The 12,112-nt window shown below is 36.3% G+C and overlaps 1 pseudogene; it reads left to right on the forward strand.

Moving 5' to 3' along the window:
* The first annotated feature begins 9,844 nt into the window (after positions 1-9,844).
* Positions 9,845-11,515, forward strand: LOC108301461 (annotated as a pseudogene).
* The last annotated feature ends 597 nt before the right edge of the window (positions 11,516-12,112 follow it).

A 12,112-nucleotide genomic window follows, 5' to 3' on the forward strand; every position in this document is an offset into this window, starting at 1 on the left:
TCCATTTTCCAGTTTTTTCAAGGCATGACAAATAATTTTTGTTTAATATGTAAGGGTAAGCATTAAGCACTTCAGGCTGAGGGTCCCAGTCAAGACAAGCCTTTTTTGCTGTGCCTTTGGTTGCCTCTCCCCAGCTCAGAAACAAGTTACAATTGCACCTTTCTCATGTCTTGTCTACATTATTGATTACAAGCCCTGTTTCATTTGTGTCAGCCTCATAACCCTGCCTTTTGACTCATTTCTAACAACATGAGTAAATAATTTGGATTTCCTGGTGAATTCTTCACCTCCATATTTATTGCAGAAGGAATCAACTACTAAATGGGCAAAGACAGAATTGATAGAGTCTCCCAGTTGAACACACATTACATTCAGAGTATAATAGGGACTTTTAATGAAAACAAACAAAATATTTCTTAAAACCATAAAAAATACAGGACCCCAACATCTGGCCAGCAGGAATAGGTCTGGGAATTTCTTTTTTCTGGACTTGACTGACCATTGCACCTTGAAAGCATCCCAAAGTGCACTTCAGTAAGACAGCACAAGCAAGGCTGCAGTAGGAGTGAGGTATCCTGAAAAAAGCCTGTGCATGCTTTTCCTTGCCCTGGAGTAGATGACTAATTGCAGCACTGTTCAGAGATAGGAATCAGCCTCTAGAAAAATATCACTCTGTGCCTGAGAGTCTAACCTCTTGCAGCTTGGAGTTACAGCTAGGAATGTGGTTATAGAAGTGTTCTAGTCCAGTTTCTATTGCTATACAGAATACTGAGGATGAATAATTTGCATAGAGAAGAGATTTATTAAGCTCATGATCCTGGAGACTGGGAAGTCCAAGACTGAGTGGCCATATTTGGTCAGCTTCTGGTGAGGACCTCATGCTCTTGCATAGCATGATGGAGAAGTGGAAGGGTAAAATCCTAACAGAAGAGGCAGGTTCATTTTAAAACAACTCACTTTCACAGTAACTAATCTAGTTCTGTGCAAGGAAGAACTCAGTCCCTTGAGAAAGGTATGAACCCTCTTAATGACCTAATTGTCCCTTAAAGGAACCACCTCCCAATATCATCACATTTGGGACCAAGCCTCAACATGAGCTTTTGTGGAGACAAACCAATTCCAACCATAATGGAAACGGAAGAAGTAAATGAGGAATGTAGGAGAGGGGAGGACTATGATGACTAAAGCTGGTCTGATTTATTTTAACTGTATTTTATTATCATAAAGTTAGGATTCTTGAAATCGATATGATAATTTATGTATAGTAGATAGAAATTCTTGTTTGATGTTAATTAGTGCTATTTTTAATACACCTAAAAATGCATAAAAGTAGAAGAGACACTAGAGATATGCATTTTTACTGCTCATTTATGGTGTGTGACTAGAGGGAAGAGGTTGGGAAGAATGAGAAGAGCAACATTTCGTATCATTTTTAGGTAGCTTCAGTTCTCGTATTATATGCCTTGGAAAACCACCTTTCCCCAGTTCAAGCCTTTCCTCCCTTCTGTATTCTTAAGCTCACAGAGAATACAAAGAAAAGTTAGAAATTAACACTTTATTAAATCACATGTAAAAATAATTCTGATTCTCATTTTCGACTTTTGTCTCTCTTTTTATTTTAAAGATCATAAAAAATAAGATCTTGGCAGCTCATATTCCAAAAGCTGGATTGGATAATTCTTGAACTTAACTGGCCTCTAAGCATGCCTCAATAACTCTCTAAATAATATATCCTGCTTGGCAGAGTAGAGTAGTGGCTAAGAGTGTGGATTTTGCAGGTTGGCAGCCTAGTTTCATATCTCCTCTCTGTACTTTCTTAGGTGTGAACTTTAGAAAACCAGTGAACCTCTGCATGCCTGTTTCCTCACTAATAAAATAGAAATATTGGTAGCACCAATCTTCTTATACTATTAAAGATGATTAAATAAAAGCACTTAGCACAATGCCTGGCACATAGCAAACAAACATTAGCTATTGTTATAATGTTAATCATGTTAATTACGATTTGGACACATTCACAGGACCAATGATATTAGAGCAAGGAAGTTCTTATAAATCAACTCATCTATCAGCTGTTGTTTGTGGGAACCCCATGGAACTGCACAATTTTATATACATAAAGGGTGCTGAATATAGGAGGGTAAAGAACTGAATCTGTGTGAAAGAAGATTAATGACATCTAAATCTTGTTTAATTTCCTGTCTTTGATGGAAGGCTCAACGTGATTCAGTGATTATTGTTTTTTGGCTCCAATCATCTAGGTTCAGGCTTACTACACTGGCAACATTTAATCTTTGTCTATTTCATATCCAGAGCCCAGAATGAACTAGCTCTGAAGCATTGTTTTATAGAGTGTGCCTATTCAAGCTCTTGTGGAAGAAGTGGAGCCATCTTTTCATATTGTGTTGCTAGCCACACCAAATGTGATTATTAATTGTGTAACAAATGACCATAGATTATACTATTTAGTTTTTTTTTTGTTTTTTTTTTTTTTTACATCTGAGCTTTGGATAAATGGGAAGGTGATGTTTACCTCATTTGTTAACTGTCAGTGGCTATGTAGAGGGAATTATAGTTACATAGGTGTAAATTATCCATGGAAATAACGCTCCATCTAGTTCTCATCTGTTAGAATTTATTAAAATTACTCTGGGATAAGTGATAAATCTGTTGGCAAGCATCATAGAGAAGGAGTAAATTTTCAGAATCTGATTTAAATATTCTGCAAATATTATGTGCTACTATGTGCTAGAGATTTATAGTCTATCTTTTCTTTCAAACATTACAAGTATTTTAAGATATGATATTCCTCGGTTAGAAAAAAAATGGTGCAAGAGATGCAACTGGAATTAGAACTTAGGTGTGTCGGTTATCACATCCTCCCTCTTTTTCTGATTAATTTTTTGCTGCTATGGCACATGGGTATGGGAACTTGGCTTTGGTTAGCTGAAGGAAGCTTCTTTCAATAAGTGATGGCATCGTATTTGTCAGCATTGCTAGTAAGTGTTCCACCCTATCAGTTGGTTGAACAAAAAGAATGAGAATGGGGGCTCCAAAGTTAGTTTTAGGCTCAGTAATGTTGCCTTGAGACAACATCAAATGACATGTGAATTTCTAAAAGAGTTTTGCTGGTAATAAGGGGGAATAATTTCCTGGAATTTATTTAACATGTATCTAGTGAGTTCCTACTGTGTGCTGTGCATTGTTCTAAGCAAAGGCAATAGAGTAGTAAAATTTGTAATGATCCCTGCTTTTAGAATGCTTTTATGCATTATTTGAAAACCATTTAAACTCATTACAGCTTTCTGATGCTTTTAGTGCCTGCTATAAGGAAACTTTTATTAGGCAACTTTAAATCTAGCTTGTTTACCACTTACTAATTATTGAATCAGGAACTACCAGACAGTAAGAGCTTTAGGCATTAAAGCATGAGTAAACAGAATTTTATCTTGTTAGATTGTTAGGAGAAATAGATCTTTTCTTCTTCTTTAAAAAAAAATACCATTATAAAATGAGTCTCTCAAATCTTATCTGTGGTGATTTCCAGAGGCTGCTTGCTTTTGCAATTTAATATGTTGCAGAAGCCATTTTGCTAACTTTCCTTCATGTCACTGTTCTCCAGTTTAATCTTCAGATGATTTTTCTTTGTATAAGCTAAAATACTTATCTCATTAAAATTACCTTAACATGGTTGAGTACTTGGTAGAGAGAGACTTAGATTTTAGCCCCAGAATCACAGTTTATTAGAAAAGTTACATGTAACAAGCTATTTTATCATTCTGGGATGAGGTTCCTAATATTTTCAGTTTTTTCTTTGAAAATTAAAAAGAGAATAATTAATAAAAGTTATTTTTCAGATGCCCCAAAACTAGTATGTTAATACTAGTCTAACTATTTTTATTTACACTTTCTTTGGAAATATGTATTTTCTACTCCAAACTACCTTATGAGGTCTTTATGTCATAAATATTGTCAACCACATTTTAAAATATCCTAATGCATTAATATGCTAGTAATATATGTTTGGTGGAATTTCGAGTGACTTAAGATACAGGAATGGGTGGAAATAATGGAAGGAATTGATTCACGCAATTTAGCTATTTACATCCATCAGGCATTTTTCTATCTAAAAGAGGAAGGATAAATTTTGATTAAAAACAAGGCTAGGAAGAAAATGCATAAAAAGAATAAAATGAAAGCTGAGTATCGTGACTCATGCCTATAATCCCAGCACTTTGGGAGGCTAAGGTGAGTGGATTACCTGTACTTGAGACCAGCTTGGGCAACATGGCAAAAGCCCATCTCTACCAAAAAATACAAAAATTACCTGGGCATAGTGGCACTGGGATTACATGCCTGTAATCCCAGCTTCTTGAGAGACTGGGGTATGAGAATTGCTTGAACCCAGGATGCAAAGGTTGCAGTGAGCCAAGATAGTGCCACTGCACTACAGTATGGGAAACAGAGAGAGACTCTGTCTTTAAAAAAAAAAAAAAAAAGGACAGGAGACAACAACAAAGTCCTGTTCTCTTTACTCACAGAACCAGAAAAATAGAAGCTTAGGAAGGCAGAAAAGTTTTGAATTTTATCCAGCCAAACTCCATAAAAAGATCTGCACCCCATTTCCATCTCCAGCAGCAAAAGCCATGTACCAAACTTACACCTCAATGTCTCACCAGGCACATATAAGCCTCCCAGCTCACTACTAGTGTGGTAGTAGGAGAGCAAGTTCAGAGCTGGGACTTAAAAAAAAACCGTAGGTACATAGTAGGTGCGTATATCTATGGGCACATGAGATATTTTGATACAGGCACACAATGTATAATAATCACGTTAGGGTAAATGGGATGTCAATCAGCTGAAGCATTTATTCTTTATGTTACAAACAATACAATTATACTCTTTTAGTCATTTTAAGATGTACAATAAATTATTATTGATTATAGTCACCCTGTTGTGCTATCAAATTCTAGATCTTATTCATTCTATCTAGTGATATTTTTGTATCATTAACCAACCCCCCCACCCCTGCCCCATTACCATTCCCAGGCTCTGCTAACCATTATTCTACTCCATGAGTTCAGTCATTTAAATGTTTAGCTACCACAAATAAGTGAGAACATGCAGAATGTGCCTTTCCATGACTGGTTTATTTCCCTTAACATGATGACTTCCAGTGTTATCCATATTGTGGCAAATAAGATCTCATTCTTTTTGTTGGCTGAAGAGTGTTCCATTGTGTATATGTACCACATTTTCTTTATCCACTAGTCTGCTGAGGGAAACTTAGGTTCCTTCAAAATCTTGGCCATTGTGAATAATCCTGCAACAAACAAGGGAGTGCAGATATACCTTTAATTTACTGGTCTCCTTTTTGGGAGGTATATTCCTAGCAGTGGAATTGCTGGATCATTTGATAGCTCTATTTTTAATTTTGTTGAGGAACCTCCAAACTGCTCTCCACAGTAGTTGAACTAATTCTAATTTCCATTCCCTCCAATGGTGTATCAGGGTTCCCTTTTCTCCACATCCTCATTAATATTTGCTATTGCCTATCTGATAAAAGCTGTCTGAACTTGGGTGAGATGATATATTACGGCAGTTTTAATTTGCATTTATCTGAGTGATCACTGATGTTGGGCACCTTTTCCTATCCCTGTTTGCCATTTTTATTACCTTCCTTTGAGAAATGTTTATTCATTTATTTTTCCCATTTTTAAATTATATTATTAGATTTTTTTCATATAGGGTTGTTTAGGCTACTCATATACTCTTTTTAAATCCCTTGTCAGGTGGGTAGTTTGCAAATATTTTCTCCCATTCTGTGGGTTATCTCTTCACTTTGTTGATTGTTTTCTTTGCTGTACAGAAGCTTTTTAACTTGGTGTGATCTCATTTGTCTATCTTGGCTTTGATTGCCTGGGCTTGTGGGGTATTACTCAAGAAAAGCTCCAATGTCCTGGAGATTTTCCTCAATGTTTTCATGTAGTAGGTTCATAGTTTGGGGTCTTGTATTTAAGTTTTTAATCCATTGTGATTTGATATTTGTATATGGTTGGAGATAGGTATTTAGTTTCATTCTTCTGCATGTGGATTTACAATTTTCTCAGTACCATTTATTAAAGAGACTGTTCTTTCCCAGTGTATGGTTTCACCACCTTTGTTGAACATGAGTTCACTGTATGTCTCTACCCAAATCTCATCTTGAATTGTAATCCCCATAATTCCCACAGGTCAAGGGAGAGACCAGGTGGAGGTAATTGAATCACAGGGGCAGTTTCCCCCAACTTGTTCTCATAATACTGAGTGAATTCTTAGGAGATCTGATAGTTTTATAAGGGGCTCTTCCCCTTTTGCTCAGAGCTTCTCTTTCCTACTGCCTTGCTTCCCCTTCACCTTCCACCATGACTGTAAGTTTCCTGAAGCTTCCCAGCCATGCTGAACTATGAGCCAACTAAACTTCTTTCATTTATAAGTTATCCAGTCTTGGGCACTTCTTTATAACAGTATGAAAATGAACTAATACACTGTAAATGTATGCATTTGCTTTTGGTTTCTCTATTCTGTTCCCCTGGTCAATGTGTTTGTTTTTGTGCATATTATGGATATTTTAACAATATTGATTCTTTCAATTCATAAAAATGTAGTATCTTTCCAATTTTTGTGTCCTTTTCAACTTCTTTCATCAGTGTTTAATAGTTTTTACTGTAAAGGTCCTTCACTTCTTTTATTAGGTTAGTTCCTAGGCATTTTATTTTGTTTTATTTGTAGCTATTGTAAATGGGGTTATTTCCTGATTTGCTTTTCAGATTGTTTACTGTTGGCATATAGAAATGTTATTGGCAGCTGGGTGCAGTGGCTCACTCCTATAATCCTGGTACTTTGGGAGGGTGAGGCAGGCGGATCACCTGAGGTCAGGAATTCGAGAGCAGCCTGACTAACATGGTGAAACCCTGTCTCTACTAAAAATACAAAATTTAGCTGGGCATGGTGGCTCATGCCTGTAATCCCAGGTACTTGGGAGACTGAGGCAGGTGAATCGCTTGAACCCAAGAGGTGGAGGATACAGTAAGCTGAGATTGCACACTACATTCCAGCCTGGGTGACAGAGTGAGACTCCATCTCAAAAAAAAAAAAAAAAAAGTTACTGATGTAAAAAAAAAGTTTTCTATGTTGATGTCGTATTTTGCAGCTTTACTGAACTTGCTTGTCAGTTCTAACAGTTATTTTTTGGTGGCGTCTTTAGGTTTTTCCAAATATAAGACCATGGCATCTATGAATAAGGATAATTTGAGTTATTCCTTTCCAGTTTGGATGCCTTTTATTTCTTTCTCTTGTCTGATTGCTCTAGGTAGGACTTTCAGTACTATGTTGAATAACAGAGGTGAAAGTGGGCATCCTTGGTGTATTCCATATCATAGAGGAAAGCCTTTTAGTTTTTTTCCTCTGGATAATACTAGCTGTGGGTCTGTCATATAATGGCTTCTATTATGTTATGATATGTTTCTTATATACACAGATTTCTGAGGATTTTTTAAATTATGAAGTTATGTTGAATTTTAACTGCTTTTTCAGCATTAGTTGAAATGATAAGATTTTTGCTTTTCATTCGTTGAATATAATGTAACATATTTATTGATTTGTATATGTCAAACCATTCTTGTATACCTGGGATAAATCCCACTTGGTCATGATGAATAATATTTTTAATGTATTCTCACATTCAGTTTGCCAGTGTTTTGCTGAGGATTTTCTTTTTTTAATCAAAGTTCATCAGGGTATTGGTCTGTAGTTTTCTGTTTTTGATGTGTCTTTGTCTGGTTTTGGTATCAGGGTAATACTGGTTTTGTAGAATGAATTTGAAAGGCTTCTCTCCTCCTCTATTTTTCAGGATAGCTTGAGTAGGATTGGTATTAGTTCTTTTTTAAATGTTTGATAGAATTCAGCAGTGCAGCCATTGAGTCTTGGGCTTTTTCTTGCTGGGAGACTTTTTATTATGGCTTTGATATTGTTACTTGTTATTGATATATTCACATGTTAGATTTCTTCATAGTTCAGTTTGGTAGGTTTATGTGTCTAGAAATGTATCAATTTTTTTCTAGGTTTTCCAGTTTATTGTCATATAGTTGTTCATGGGTCTCTAATGATCCTTTGACTTTTTGCAGGATCAGTTGTAATATCTACCTTTTAGTCTCCAACTTTATTTATTTGGGTCTTCTCCCTTTTATTCTTAGTCTGGTCCATTTGGTCTTTGGTACAGATTAAGTCCTGTTTTTTTGTTGATTTTCTGTTTGGATAATCTATATAATGCCAAAAGTGGGATGTTAGTCTTCAGCTATTATTATATTTGAATATATCTTTTTTTTTTAGCTCCAATAATATTTGCTTTATATATCTGGGTTCTCCAGTGTTGGCTGAATATATATTTGCAATTGTTATATCCTCTTGCTGAATTGATTCAGTTACTGTTATATAATAACCTTCTTTGCCTCTTACAGTTTTTGTCTTATGATATATTTTGTCTGCTATAAGTATAGCTACTCTTGTCTTTTTTGGTTTCTATTGTCTTTCAATCCCTTTAAGTCTGTATGTGTCTTTACATGTGAGATGTGTTTCTTGTAGGCAACAGATCTTCGGGTCTTATTTTTTTGTTAATCCATTCAGCTACTCCTCTGTTTTTTAAATCCATTCAGCTACTCTGTTTTTAAAATTTTTACAGCCTTTCAGTTGGAGAGTTTAGTCCATTTACCTTTAGTGTTTTTTTTGACAAGTAAGGACTTACTCCTGCTGTTTTGTTATTTGGTTTTTGGTGGTTTTGTGGTTTTATCTTCCTTCTTTACTTCCTTCCTGTCTTGCTGTTAGTAAACATGATTTTCTGTGGTGATATGTTTTAATTTCTTGCTTTTTCTTTTTGTGTATTCATTATATTTTTTATTTGATCTTTTTATAATACTTACAAATATTATCTTATAACTCATTATTTTAAAATGATGACAACACTAATTTTATAAACAAGCAAAGAGAACTAATAAAAACTCTATGCTTGTCATTTTTTACATAAATAGAAAAAAATCCTAAAATTTATATGGAAAAAAAGAGCCAGAATAGACAATGCAATACGGAGCAAAACAAACAAAGCTTGATGCATCACACTGCAGACTTCAAAATATATTATTAAGATATAGTAAACAAAACATCATGGTACTGTTATAGTAATAGACACATAGACCAGGGGAACAAAATAGAGAAACTAGAATTAAAACCACATATTTACAACTAATTTGTTTTTAACAAGTCTTCAGGAAAATACACTGGAGAAAGAACATCATCTTCATTAAATAGTGCTAGGAAAATTGTAGATCCATATACAGAAGAATGAAACTGAGTCCTTTCTATCACCACATGCAAAAATCAACACAGATAGATCAAAGATTTAAACATAAGACCTGAAAGTATAAAACTTCTAGAAGAAACATAGTGAAAAGTACTTTAGAACATTGGTCTAGGCAAATATGTTAAAAGCACAGACAACCAAAACAGAAATATAGAAATAGGACAATATTAAACTGAAAAGCTTCTGCAAAGCAAAGGAAACAATCAACAGAGTGAAAAGACAACCTGCTGAATATATTTGAAAACTATCATCTGACAAGAGACTAATATACAGAATATATAAGGAATTCAAGTAACTCAATAACAATAATAAAAACAACAAACAATTTCATTAAAAAGTGGACAAAGGACATGATCAAACTATTCTCAAAAGTAGACACTGAAATGGCCAGCAGATATATAAAAAAATGCTCAACATCACTTTCTAGTGGTGTTCATGAGCCTGGCAACTATGTCTTATCCTGCTGGTGATTATGAGTCTAAGGAAGCTTATGATCCCTATACTTATCTGGGCAACTATGATATGCACACTGGAGGAGATCCAAAGTAGGACCTTGGTTATGAATGTCAGTATGAATAGTAAACCTATCAGGTGATCCCAGAAGTGATCAAAAACTTCATCCAGTATCTACACAAAACTGTCTCTGATTTGACTGACCAGAAAGTATATGAGCTACAGGCCAGTTGTGTCTCCAGTGATGTCATTGACCCGAAGGTATATGAGATCCAGGACATCTATGAGAACAGCTGGACCAAGCTGACTGAAAGATTCTTTAAAAATCCACCTTGGCCCGAGGCTGAAGCCATTGATCCACAAGTTGGCAACCATGCTTATTCCTGATGTTATACAAAGAATTATACTATAGGCACATATATGCCAAAGTCAGTTGGGAACCTTCCTTGGAGCAGAGGATTGAATCCTATTACAACTATTGCAGTCTCTTCAACTACATTCTTAACTTTGGTGGTCCTGCTCCCCTTGAAGTACCCAACCAGAGGCTCTGGGATATCATTTATGAGCTCATCTACCAGTTTCAGTCATTCAGTCAGTACCACTGTAAGACTGCCAAGAAGTCAGAGGAGGAGATTGACTTCCTTTGTTCTAATCCCCAAATCTGGAATGTTCACAGTGTCCTCAATGTCCTTCATTCCCTGGTAGACAAATCCAACATCAACCGACAGTTGGAGGTATACACAAGAGGAGGTGATCCTGAGAGTGTGGCTGGGAAGATGCTTGGTTACTTCAGCCTGGTGAGGCTTCTCCACCTGCACTCCCTGTTAGGAGATTACTATCAGGCCATCAAGGTGCTGGAGAACATCGAACTGAACAAGGAAAGCATGTACTCCCATGTGCTGGAGTTCCAGGTTACCATATACTATAATGTTGGGTTTACATATTTGATGATGCATCATGACCAGGATGCCATCCAGGTCTTCGCCAACATCCTCCTTTATATCCAGAGGACCAAGCGCATGTTCCAGAGGACCACATGTAAGAATGAGATGGTTAACAAGCAGAATGAGCAGAGGCATGTGCTGCTGACCATTGGCCTCACTATGTACCCATGCATATTGATGAGAGCATTCACTTCCAGCTGCAGGAGAAATACAGGGGCAAGATGCTGCACATGCAGAAACGTGACCCACAGGTCGATGAAGAGCTTTTCATTTACTCCTGCCCCAAGTTCCTGTTGCCTGTAGTGCCCAACTATGATAATGTGTACCCCAGCTACCACAAAGAGCCCTTCCTGCAGTAGCTGAGGTGTTTTCTGATGAAATACAGCAGCAGGCCCAGCTTTCAACCATCCACAGCTTCCTCAAGCTCTATACCACCATGCCTGTGACCAAGCTGGCTGGCTTCCTGCATCTCACAAAGCAGGAGTTCTGGATCCAGCTTTTTGTCTTCAAACACAAGATGAAGAACCTGGTATGGACCAGTGGCATCTCAGCCCCAGATGGTGAATTTTAGTCAGCCTCAGTGGTTGACTTCTACCTCAATAAGGACATGATCCCCATTGCAGACACCAAGGTCGCCAGGTGCTATGGGGATTTCTTCATCTGTCAGATCCACAAATTTGAGGAGTTGAATCGAATCCTGAAGAAGATAGAACAGAGACCCTGATGACGTTCATACATGTTATTAATGAACCCATTTTGATATAGGCAGGAAGTGTTTTTGCTACCATGAAACCTTGATCTAGATCACCTATCAGCCTGTCAACTCAGCTGACAAATTAAGGACTGAAGTGTTTCAAGTGGATCTCAGTAAAGGATCTTTGGAGCCAGAAAAAAAAAAAAAAAAAAAAGCTCAACATCACTAATCATCAGGCAAATGCAAATCAAAACCATGAGATATCATCTTACTTTAGTTAAATGGCTATTATTAAAAAAACTAAAAATAACAAATGCTGCCATATTATGGAGCAAAGGGTATTGTTATATACTGTTGGTGGGAAAGTAAATTAGTATAATCACTATTAAAAACAGTATGAAGATTTCTGTAAAAACTAAAAGTAGAACTGTCATATGATCCAATAATCCCACGACTGGGGATATATCCAAAGGAAAAGAGATTAATATATCAAAGGCATACCTGTACTTGCATGATTATTGTAGCACTACTCAGAATAGCAAAGATATGTAATCAACCTAAGTGTCTATCAGTAGATTAGAAGGTAAAGAAAATGTGGTATATATACACAATGAAATACTATTCAGC

The sequence above is a fragment of the Cebus imitator genome, unplaced genomic scaffold, assembly GCF_001604975.1.
Source record: "Cebus imitator isolate Cc_AM_T3 unplaced genomic scaffold, Cebus_imitator-1.0 Scaffold34, whole genome shotgun sequence".
Classification (NCBI taxonomy): Eukaryota; Metazoa; Chordata; class Mammalia; order Primates; family Cebidae; genus Cebus; species Cebus imitator.